A 12,608-nucleotide genomic window follows, 5' to 3' on the forward strand; every position below is an offset into this window, starting at 1 on the left:
TTTTTGGTTTTGTTTTGTTTTGTTTTTGAGACGAAATCTCGCTCTGTCGCCCAGGCTGGAGTGCCGTGGCAGGATCTCGGCTCACTACAAGCTCTGCCTCCCGGGTTCATGCCATTCTCCTGCCTCAGCCTCCCCAGTTGATGGGACTGCAGGCGCCCGCCACCACGCCTGGCAAATTTTTTGTATTTTTAGTAGAGACGAGGTTTCACTGTGTTAGCCAGGATGGTCTCGATCTCCTGACCTCGTGATATGCCCACCTCAGCCTCCCGAAGTGCTGGGATTGCAGGTGTGAGCCACCATGCCCGGCCTTTTTTGAGACGGAGTTTTGCCTGTTGCCCAGACTGGAGTACAATGCACAATCTCGGCTCACTGCAACCTCTGTCCCCCGGGTTCAAGCAATTCTCCTTCCTCAGCCTCCTGAGTAGCTGGGATTACAGGTGCGTGTCACCACATCACACTAATTTTTGTATTTTTAGTAGAGACAGGGTTTCACCACGTTGGCCAGTCTGGTCTCAACTCCTGACCTCAGGTGATCCACCTGCCTCAGCCTCCCAAAGTGTTGGGATTACAGGCGTGAGCCACTGCGCCTGGCCAGGGTTCCACTTTTCATCCAGGCTGGAGTGTAGTGGTGCAATCACAGCTCATTGCAGCCTCGACCTCCTGGGCACAAGTCATCTTCCCACCTCAGCCCCACCAGGCAGCTGGGACTACAGGTGCACACTACCACGCCTGGCTATATTTTTGTTTTTTGGTAGAGATGGGGTTTTGCCACATTGCCCAAGCTCGTCCTGAACTCCTGAGCTCAAGAGATCTGCTGGCTTTGGCCTCCCAAAGTGCTGGGATTACAGGTGTACACCACCATGCCTGGCCAGGAATCTATGTTCACGTTAACTCAGAACATTCTACATCTTTTCAGTGTAAAGATTATAATGCTCTTCATATGCCTATTTCTGACATTCCTAATAACCTTGGAAATTCCATAATGTCCCTTTCTCCAGAAGTGTGTGCCCTCCATGCGTTTGCTCATGGAGGTCATTTCTCTAAGATTTTCTCCATTTGGAGCTGAAATAACAGTCCTTATGCATTGGCACCTTCAAAAGCATTTGCAAAGATTTTTTTTTTTTTTTTTTTGCTTTAAATACTTTCTCAGTAGATAAAACAAGCACACAATTCAGAAATATAAGCAAAGAGGGCTTCCTTTTCACTCCTATCCCACCAGCCATGCAGCTCCCCATCCCAGAAGGGGCCATTGTTACCCTTTCTTGTGAGCTTTTTGAACTATAACAAGCCAAACAATTCCTTGGAAAAAGTTTCAATCAAACTCTACCAGTCAATCATTATGGATGATAAGAAAAAGAACAGAAGGACCCTATGTTTCTTTGCATCTACTGCTTGCTGTTAAGAAACCTAAGTTCAAATCAATAGCTGGCTCCAGGGTTCATTAATGTTATCCATTTGATTCTCCTTTACAAGTCTGGACAAGGGATCTATATTTAAGTAACTGAGGGGTGGGAACAGAATAGATAAGAAATTATCTCTGCCTGAAATTCAGGGTCCTTTCCTCACTTTTGAATGCAAAGAGAGCTAAAAACTAAAATATAGATAAATATTACTCTTTAGGGAGAAAGAAACCTTAATACTAATGCCAAAAATTGTCCCAGAGATGGGTTTTGACATGTGGAAAGATGGGCATACTGTCTCCCCAGATTTGCCCTTTGGTAGCTAATCCTTTCTCTTTTGCCTCCTTATCGGCATGGCCATTTAAAAAAAAAAAAAAAAATTTGCCTGGTGTGGTGGCTCATGCCTGTAATCCCAGCACTTTAGGAGGCCAAGGCAGGTGGATCACCTGAGGTCAGGAGAGTAGCCTGACCAACATGGAAAAACCCCATCTCTACTAAAAATACAAAATTAGTTGAGTGTGGTGGAGCATGCCTGTAATCCTAGCTACTTGGGAGGCTGAGGCAGGAGAATCGCTTGAACCCAGGAGGCAGAGGTTGCGGTGAGCCGAAATCGCGCCATTGCACTCCAGCCTGGGCGACAAGAGCAAAACTCTGTCTCAAACAAAACAAAACAAAACAAAACAAAAACCAGAGGAGCATCATTATTCCAATACCAAGGAGAAGTAGCTCCCTTCAGCCAAACCTTTCAGCTCATGACATAAAAAAGGAAAAATATCCAATTTAACAAACCCATATATATTGTTCATCTGTTAGACAATAATTTTTAAAGCACTTGCACTTAGCCACTCAACTATGCTAGGAATAGAGAGATGAATAAGACACGGTTCTTCCATTTCAACAGTCCATTTCTTCCAGGTTGGAATACACATACCCAGCCAGCCCTCAGTCAGTAGGGTTTAGACATTTGTTTCTGCCTGCCCAGCCTCCTCTTGGAGCTGCCTCTGCCACAATTGATGGAAGAGAGAAAGTCACTTTTCCAGCAGAGCATACACGACTCAGTTTGACTAGCTAAGAATATTTCATCTATGTAAGATAATGACCAGTAGAGTTGGACATGTCCCTTAAACAGGGCTGACACTGACACTGAAAACAAGAGTTGGGACCTGCCATCACATGAAGTAAGCAAAGGCAACAATCCCTATTGATATTGTTTAAGGTCCTCAATGCAGCTGTGCCTGAAGAACAGCACTTCCCTATGCCAGCCTTTTCCAATATATATAAACAAACACATTATGGTTTCTGCCTAAGTTCATGTCACTCACAACCAAAAGTCTTGACAGACCCACTAGGCAGTGGGACACAGAAGAGAAAGTAAATAATTAAGAGGGAAGATAGGGTTTTTTTTTTTTTGGAGACGGAGTCTTGCTGTCGCCCAGGCTGGAGTGCAGTGGCACGATCTCGGGTCACTGGAAGCTCCGCCTCCTGGGTTCACGCCATTCTCCTGCCTCAGCCTCCCGAGTAGCTGAGAATACAGGCGCCTGCCACCATGCCTGGCTAATTTTTTATATTTTTAGTAGAGATGGGGTTTCACCGTGTTAGCCAGGATGGTCTCGATCTCCTGACCTCGTGATCCACCCACCTCGGCCTCCCAAAACGCTGGGATTACAGGTGTGAGCCACCATGCCGACCAAGATAGGGTATTTATACAAAATAATTACACTTGTGAACTGGGTCTAGTAAAAAGAATAGGAGTTTGTAAGATGAAAGTTACTCTAAAAAATGCTTTGGCTCTGATTTCATCAAGTGAAAAAACAAAAAACACTATATGAAAAGAGTTAACCTAAATTCTCAAATAATTCAGAGAAAGCTCAACGACCTATTAATAATAGAATTAACATTTTCAAGTGTTTTATTTACAACTGAAAGTAACTAGGTGTGGGTACAATGTCTCATACCCATAATCCCAGCATGTTAGGGGGCTGGGTTTGAGACCAGACTGAGCAACACAGCAAGACCTATGTAGAAACGGGTGTGGACCTGTAGTCCTAGATACACAGGGGGCTGAGGTGGGAGGATCACTTGAGCCCAGGAGTTCAAGGCTGCAGTGAGCAATGATCGTGCCACTGCACTCCAGACTGGGTGACAGAGTAAGGTCCTGCCTTTAAAATAAATAGAGAGTAACTAGCTTTTTGGTAAGCACATGCCACCTGATGAACTACATGTAAACGTTCTGTTATTATTATTTTTGAGAAAGGGTCTCATTCTGTGTTACCCAGGCTCGAGTGCAGTGGTATGATCACAGCTCACTGCAGCCTCAATTCTTCGGGCTCAAGCAATCCTTCTGCCTCAGCCTCAAAAGTAGATGAGACTAGAGGCAGACGCCACCACATTCAGCTAATTTAAAAAAAAAAATTAATAGGGGTCCTCCCTATGCTGCCCAGGCTGGTCTCCAACTCTTGAGCTCCAGTGATCTTCCTACCTCGGCTCTGTGAAGTGTTGGGATTACAGGTATGGGCCACTGTGCCCAGCCAACATTCAATTTTGGAGACTAACACTGTTAAGTGAACAAGACATACTCATTTCTATTAGTCCTTGCAAATTATACCCACATCTACTGATTAGGGCCCAAACATTGAAGTTGTACTAATCCAGGCCCAAATCCTATTCATGTGCTTTCTTACAAAGAAGAGTCAGACGGCTGGAATGAAAATCTGAGATTCATCTAGGTCCTAGGCTACAGATAAAGTAAAACCATATGCATGATATATGTATCTGTGCAGAAACTTTTCAGTTTAAGTCCCATCTACTTTTGGTTTTGTTGGTTGTGCTTTTGAGGTCTTAATCATGAATTCTTTGCCTAGATCAATGTCCATGAGAGTTTTCCCTAGTTTCAGGTCTCACTTTGAGTCTTTTTTCTATCTTGAGCTGATTTCTGTATACGGTGACAGATAGGGGTCTAGTTTCATGCTTCCGCATCATGGTAATCCAATTTTCCTAGCAACATTGACTGAATAAGGTGTCCTTGTACAGTATTTGGGTGATGGATACACTGAAAGCCCAGATTTCTTTTGCTTTTTTTTTTTTTTTTTGAGACAGTTTTACTCGTTGCCCAGGCTGGAGTACAATGGCGTGATCTTGGCTCACTGCAACATCCGCCTCCCAGATTCAAGCAATTCTGCCTCAGCCTCCTGAGTAGCTGGGATTACAGGTACGTGCCACCACGCCCGGCGAATATTTGTATTTTAAGTAGAGATGGGGTTTCGCTATCTTGGCCAGGCTGGTCTCGAGCTCCTGACCGCAAGTGATCTGCCCACCTTGGCCTCCCAAAGTGCTGGGATTAGAGGCATGAACCACCACACCCAACCCTAAAAGCCCAGATTTCACCACTGAACAATATGTCCGTGTAACAAAACTGCACTTGTATCCCTTAAATTAATACACATAGAACATTTTTAATTAAAAAAACCTGATCCTCTCTCTCTTTCAAGTATCAAAAGTAAAAACATTTACTCCACGTACCAAGAGGTACAGAGAACTTGGCTCACGAGGAAAAAATATTTGTAAGCTCACTGTACAGTGGAAGGATGATGACATAACATTGATAGCTGTGAACTTTAAGCGAAGAGGTAATTAACTGACCAACAATCACAATCATTTACGAAACAACTGCTCTGCCAAAAGCCCTGGATCTAGTCAGAGGCTGTACTCAGCTTCTTCTGGGTCAGGCAGACGGATAATCACCCAACAGATGACAGTCCTAGTTTAGCAGGCTCAAGGTAAGGTCTGCAGGATCTGACACACCAAGAATTAGTGGAACTTGTCTATGGTAGTTCTGCAGAGCTACCACATCAAGGATGGCACTGTATAGTCTGTATTTTTAGGGGCAGAAAAAAAGCAGAAAAGCATTTACTAGTATCATCTGAAAGTAAAACAAAGACAAAACAAACAAAAAGATAAACCTGTTTTAGATAAGCAAAAGACAACCCAGCCGAACACCTCTGAACAGGCACAGATAAGCCAGAAGAAAAAGCTAGCCTCCAAGTCCAAACTTGTCCAGATCACATTTTAAACTATTTCAAGTGCGGATCTAGTACGTCATAGTGTGTCCTACTTTCCTTCAACTGCAGGTGTAACTTTGCTACTTTACAATGTTCGGGAACCCAAACCTGCACATATCCCAAAGTGATGATTAATGTATCAGTTACAGTGAATGCAGAACTTTCATTTCCACTAGGAAAAGAATCTCTAATATTTCAATGAGAGCTACACAAGGATCGTTACTTCTTCCTGGTTAACACCTAAACATAAGCTGCACTTAGCCTAAACCAGTGATTTTTTCTTTTTTTTTTTTTTGAGACGGAGTCTCGCTCTGTCGCCGGGGCTGGAGTGCAGTGGCCGGATCTCAGCTCACTGCAAGCTCCGCCTCCCGGATTCTCGCCATTTTCTAGCCTCAGCCATCTGAGTAGCTGGGACCACAGGCGCCCGCCACCTCGCCCGGCTAATTTTTTGTATTTTTAGTAGAGACGGAAGGTTTCACCGTGTTAGTCAGGATGGTCTCGATCTCCTGACCTCGTGATCCGCCCGTCTCGGCCTCCCAAAGTGCTGGGATTACAGGCTTGGGCCACTGCGCCCGGCTAAACCAGTGATTTTCAAACCTCATTTATTTTTTTGAGATGGAGTCTCTCTCTGTTACCTAGGCTGCAGTGCAGTGGTGTGATCTCAGCTCACTGCAACCTCTGCCTCCCAGGTTCCAGCGATTCTCCCACCTCAGTCTCTCAAGCAGCTGGGATTCCAGGCACATGCCACCAGGCTGGGCTAATTTTTTAACATTTTTAGTAAAGATGGGGTTTCGGCATGTTGGCTAGGCTGGTCTCGAGCTCCTGACCTCAAGTGATCTGCCTGCCTCGGCCTCCCAGAGTGCTGGGATTACAGGTGTGAGCCACTGCACCTAGCTTCAAACTTTTTATTTTTTAAAAGCTGTGAAATCCTTGTTTCCAAAGGAATCTTAGGTGAAATATAAAAAAGATAAAAACTAGCGGTGCTCAGGTTGAGAGGAAAAAAAGGTTCCCTGCCACCAGTACCTCCAGGAAATAGTCACTAATCTAAAGTAAGCCTGTCATGCAAATTTATGCAAAAGTGGCAGGTTACCGAAATGTAGAATCTGGGCCTAGATGGCTACAGAAGAATTCTGATAGTTTACTGAAAATCTTCACCAAATAACATTAGTCTGATCAAAGTATGAAGTGATAGGGAATCCACAGTAAACCTAAAGGATCAGAAAATAAAAGTTTACAGTGTGATTTTTAAAAAAACATTTCTACCCTAAAGTTGTAAAGAAAAACACTCTCTCTCTGGGATTATCTTTTACCTGGGGTTGGGAGAAGAGAAGAGTATGGAATCAAGGGCTAGAAATGATGCTATTACTAGTGAAGAAAATGGCAGCTGTCAGGATGGGCACCATGGCTCATGTCTGTAAACCCAGCACTTTGGGAGGCCAAGGCAGGCAATCACTAGAGGCCAGGAGTTCGTGACCAGCCTGGCCAACATGGCGAAACCCCATCTCTACTAAAAATACAATAAAATTACTTGTGCATGGTGGCACATACCTGTAATCCTAGCTATTTGGGAGGCTGAGGCCTGAGAATTGTTTGAACCTGGGAGGTGGGGGTTGCAGTGAGCAGAGATCACGCCACTGCATTCCAGCCTGGGCAACAGAGTAAGACTCTGTCTTTAAAAAAAAAAAAAAAAAAAAGGGTAGCTGTATTTTCTAAGTTAATAAAAATTAGGAAGACAGGCTACTACGATATAAACAATTTCATTTTTTGATAACATCAACCCAAGTTACTATGTAAGAATTTCAGACCCTTGATACTTAAATTACTCCAACTGATGCTGATGCAAGAATTTTACATATATCTTATAACCCCACTGGGGTTTAAGAGTAAGATTTTTGAAGTTTCTTTAAACCAATGATCTAACTAAAAAATGTTAAGTTATGCTGGCAATTTTCTAAGAGGGACAAGCATCTGATTCTCATGAACAGAATCAAAGCATCAGTTAACCGCTACCTGTGACGACACTTTTATTTAAAGAACAGATTTTGTTATGTCTCTGTGGAAACATTCAGTACCTGTTAAGATAAAAACTAATCAGAAAGAAAACATCAATCCTGGGAAAACAAAACAGAGGGGTATGTGTCTAACCTAACGGTCTGCAACTGGGCCTACAGCGGAAAGCTGGAGGAGGTGAAGGAGAGGATTCTGGCCAATAAATCCCTGGCTATGAGAACTGACCAGGACAGAAGTGCACTGCATTGGGCAGGCTCAATCAGACGTACATAAATTGCTGAATTTTTGTTTCAACTTGGAGTGCCAGTAAATGATAAATACTATGCAATATTGGTCTCCTCTTCAGACTGCTGTTTGTGCTGGCCAGAATGAGACTGTAAAAAGCCCTTCTGGAAAAGGTGCTCAAGTGAATGCTGTCAATCAAAATGGCTCTACTCCCCTACATCATGCAGTTTCCAAAAACAGGCATGAGATTGCTGTCATGTTACTAGAAGGCGAGGCTAATCCAGATGTTAAGGATCATTATGAGGCTACAGCAAAGTACCAGGCCACAGCCAAGGGTAACTTGAAGATGATTCATATCCTTCTGTATTACAAAGCATCCACAAACATCCAAGACACTGAGGGTAACACCCTCCACACTTAGTCTGTGATAAGAGTGAAGAAGCAAAACTGCTGGTGTCCCAAGAAGCAATATTTACATAGAGAATAAAGAAGAAAAGAAACCCCGCAAGTGGCCAAAGGTGGCCTGGGTTTAATACTCAAGAGAATGGTAGGAGATTAAACAGCTTGGATTTCTTCTTACTTTGTATGTTGTGATGCTGTCCCCAGTGTCCTGGAAAATAATGTACTTGGGCACAAGACATCATCTGCAAATGTTTTCTCACCTTCAAAGTCTTACAAACATGTTGACTACTGTTCCTGTTGAGGTTCTTGTCCTAAACTTACAGCTTGCTTTCCGGGCACTGCATAACTATTGACATTGTTCTACTGTTGTCATATATTCTTGTATACTGAATTTCGGCTAATTCTGAGTAAGTGATTCCGTGGCTGTTGTGAATCTTCAGTACCCCCCGAGGATGCACCTTGTATCAGTCTCTCAAATAGATTAGCTCCAATAGCAACAGGCTAGTCCTTTGCTAGATGGTTCTAGATGGACTCCCTCCGTGATGTTCCTCCATACAGTTAAACATCCTAACTTGTTTTTCAAGCTCACTCAGGCCTATGCCAAATATTATTTTTCCCCAACCATGAGATTTTATTTTGTGACAGGAGGAATATTTACATATTTTAGTGGACCACATTTTAAGTTGGGGTTGTGCTCTAAAGTAATGAAAACAACTTCCCATGTAAATGTGTATTTTTTTTTGGATAAGCTTTCCCCAGATAAAATGTATGGTTTTAAAAAAGAACGTTTTAAAGTACCTATATCAAGTCTTCTTATATTGAAAAAAAGTCAAGCTTGTTAAAATGATATGTAACAAAATATTATTGATTTGTATTCGAAAACTAAAAATAAATGTGAAAGAAAAAACCATCATTCCTTGTATTTATTTATGCATTTTCTTTCCTTCCTACCTTTCCCATCAGCAACATATTTAATACCTGTCTATATCACTCACTGAATCAAAAACTGTGGTCACAGTAAAACCCTATTTCTTCTTATAGCCAATAAGCCCTTTTTGTTCCTATTTTAGGATTTGCATCTGAAGTAGTGAACATACTTTATTTTATTTACATGTGCCATTAAGCCCTACATTTAAATCAAACCAGTTGCAAAAAGGTTTATATATTTGCATTTTAAAAAATTAATCTTATACAGCTTTGCTTTAAGATTGAGAGCCTACAGCCAGTCTGGAAATAATCACCCCACTCAATCTTTTTCTAAAATACACAGCCCTGAACAGAGGTAGCCGATTTCCATTCTCCTATAAGCTTGGGCAAAAGAGCTTCCAGTTGCCGGAAACTCTTCATAGAAAAGCAGCTCTGATACCTCCTCCTTTTCCTCTCCTCCCTCCCCAATCCACAAAACACGTAATTCTGACTATCCAGGGCAGAATGATCTTCTGGATTAGCAGATAAAACTGTGCAGCAAGAGAGAGGTAAGAAAATAGTTTAGTCTCCTCTTTCCTTAAGCTGACTGGAAAATGTACAGTAGTACTGAGGCTAAAAAGGGGGGTGAGGGAGTTAGAGAACCAGGAAGATTAGAAAGAAAACTACTTTGCAAATGATGACACTTATGTACTGAAAGCTAAATCTGAACAATGAACATCAATTACATTGCCTAGGATAATCGTATTAGAACACTCTTAATAAAGATAAGCGGTTTCTGTATTCTTCTATTTTTACTAACTTCACTGGACTTTTACTATTCTCCCAGTTTGATAATGAAAGATAACCAAATACAAAACTGCCTCCAAAATAAACATTGATTTTCTTCAAGTTTTAACTGTTATCAATTATTCTTTATAATTTTATAACCATTTCTTTAGTGTAAATTTATGCAAGGCGAGAGATGGTATTTTATCTAAATACAGCATTCCATACAAAAATGTTTAGTCAAAGTAATATTTTTTGTCACTTTCCATCAACATGTGTGAATCCTTTCTAAAAAAAAAAAAACATGCTCTAAAAGATTGTTGCCTGATCACCTCAAGTGAGAGGGGGCACAAAATCCCACCAGGCAGCTCATTCCACACTGGACAGCTTTACAATGTTGTGTAACCTGCCCATAGCTCTCAGTTAGGCTATAAATTCCCCAGTCACATGACAGCCTTTCAAAACTTTAAGACACGCCCCTCTTCTCCCAGTGAACCAGGATCAGTTCTTCTCACCATTCCTTCCGTGATCTCACAGGCCACTCTCCAAAGGATAAGCTCCAGCTTGTCAGTCTCCCCGGTTCCCTGGATAAACTGTTATTCGGATGTGACATATTCAGGAGATGTCAAGTGAGACAACACTACCCTAATTCTGGACATTATTTTTCAATTAATGCCCCTGAAAAGTGCATTTGTGTCAGTGGCATCCATTTCATACATATGACATAAAAAATATTTTTTAAAATATGCAGTGCCTTTTCAGAGTTAGCTTGTTCAGCTGGTGAGGAAAAAGGTAGTTTGGACTGAATCTAAATCACAATCACCAGTCTTCAGTGTCTCCTCAACTGCAGGAACACAAGCATTCTGTTTCTGAAATGAGGGTTGGAAAAACAAAACCAAAAACGAAAAAACAATGTCCAGTACAGGCCTTAGGAAAGTCAAAAGACTGAGATTCATCTTTCAAATCACACCATCAACTGAAATCCGTTATGAAAAAGCAGCACTCTGAATCACTGAACCCAGGGGTTGCCTAATCTAAACTCTTCTCATCTTACAAATTAGCAGCTGAGGTGAAGCAACTGCTTGCCCATGAGCGAGCTGGGTCTCAAGGCCACCCCCCAGACCTAAGAAGCAGCACTCCCCTCATTACCCACGCAGACCGAACTCTATCTCTGACATTCACTCAAAACAGCAGCATGTTCCCTACACATATCTGAAAGTGCCAGAACTTCAATACCCAAGGTTGAAATGGTCTTCAAAAATTAAAAGGCTCAGCCAAACCAGCTGAAGCAGTAATACAGAGATTAAGAATCTGTACATATCTCAAGTCAGTCAGATGGTTCCATCACATCCAGAGAAGAAGAATTCAGCTCTGAGGACACTTGTCTTAAATCACTCTTACAATCACCATGGAGGTCAAGAGTCACTAGATAGTCACATCTGAATAATGTTTCTATCAAAATTATAAGGGCAGTGTCTTGTAAAATGAAAACCACAACCCTGATATCCTTAAATAACAGGCCAGCTTTTCAAAAAACAGATGTATCTTATGTCTCCCCTTTATTATTTCCCATTGTTAATCCTCTAAGCATGGTCTTCTGAAAGTCCCTTGGGAAACTAGAGGCTTCCTTTTTTGAAAGGAGGGAGTTAATAGGAGGCTTCTCTGTTCTCAACTACCTCCAGGCTCCAGTCAAACTGGGAGAACAGTTAAAAGTCCAAAAAGTTACATAAGCAACTGGGAAGCGGGAACACAGGACCACACATAAACTTGTATATCAACGTTCTCAGCAGCATTATTCATAATACCCCCAAAATAGGAACAACTCAAATCAACTGATAAATGAAACGTGTTTATATCCACATGATGGGATATGATTCAGCCATGAAAAGGAATAAAGTACTGATACATGTTCCAACATGAACCTTGAAAACATTATACTAAGTGAATAAAATCAACCACAAAAGGCCAAATATTGTATGATTCCACTCATGAGGTACTTAGAATAAACAAATTCATAGGAATAGAAAAGTAAAATGGTGGTTGCCAGGGGCTGGGTAAAGGAAGAAACAGGGATTTATTAACAGGTATAGAGTTTCAGTTTTGCAAGATTAAAAAAGGCTAAAATGGTAAAGTTTATGTTTACTTTACAACAATTAAAAGTAAACACATTCTTTTTTTTTGTAAAGTGATTACTGGGAAATTTAAGGCAGCAGTGTTGATTAGGGAAGCAGACAAAGTCTGCTTATAATTTCAAGACCAGGGTAGTCTGGGTTCAAAATCAGGGGCATTTCTCACTGATGGGTCTCTCTACCAAAATGTGAGTATTAGGCATTTGTTAATATTCCCCAGAAAAGGACAGATCCTCTAGAACAAACCGTGGACGTAACACAGCATTTTGAAGGTCTATACAAATTTCCAGACCATTTTTAACACTATAATCATTTAATATAAGTAGTAATACATTAATGGAACCTAGGCAGCTCCAAAACCTTTAAGTACTTAAAGAAAAAAAAAATGGTAGAGTTCACGTTATTGGCAAATCTGCTCCACTCCAAGAGGCCAGGGACAGTGTATTATATTACTTTTGGCAATGAAGGCCCTGATTCACTCTGGCTTAACTAATAGATTTAATACAGCTGGGGTTCCTTCAGTGAGACATTCAACTACTCTGTTTTGCAAACTTGAGCGTGTGGCAGTAGAGAAAAGATCTTCAGACAATTCCCACATGTTAAATTTTCAAATCACCTTAAGTTTCCGCTACAAAAGCAGAAGAGCAAGAGAAGAGGTCCTGGGAAAAATGAAATGGAAAGCTTTTGAAAGG

At 41.5% G+C, this 12,608-nt stretch overlaps 1 protein-coding gene and 1 pseudogene across 1 annotated transcript in view; one reads left to right on the plus strand and one right to left on the minus strand.

Annotated features, from left to right (window-relative positions):
• ADNP (activity dependent neuroprotector homeobox) overlaps nt 1-12,608 on the minus strand; it is a 41,451-nt gene that overhangs the window by 18,328 nt on the left and 10,515 nt on the right.
• LOC108539435 (26S proteasome non-ATPase regulatory subunit 10 pseudogene) lies at nt 1,664-8,665 on the plus strand (annotated as a pseudogene).

This window comes from Rhinopithecus bieti, unplaced genomic scaffold (assembly GCF_001698545.2).
Source record: "Rhinopithecus bieti isolate Rb0 unplaced genomic scaffold, ASM169854v2 scaffold_15834, whole genome shotgun sequence".
Classification (NCBI taxonomy): Eukaryota; Metazoa; Chordata; class Mammalia; order Primates; family Cercopithecidae; genus Rhinopithecus; species Rhinopithecus bieti.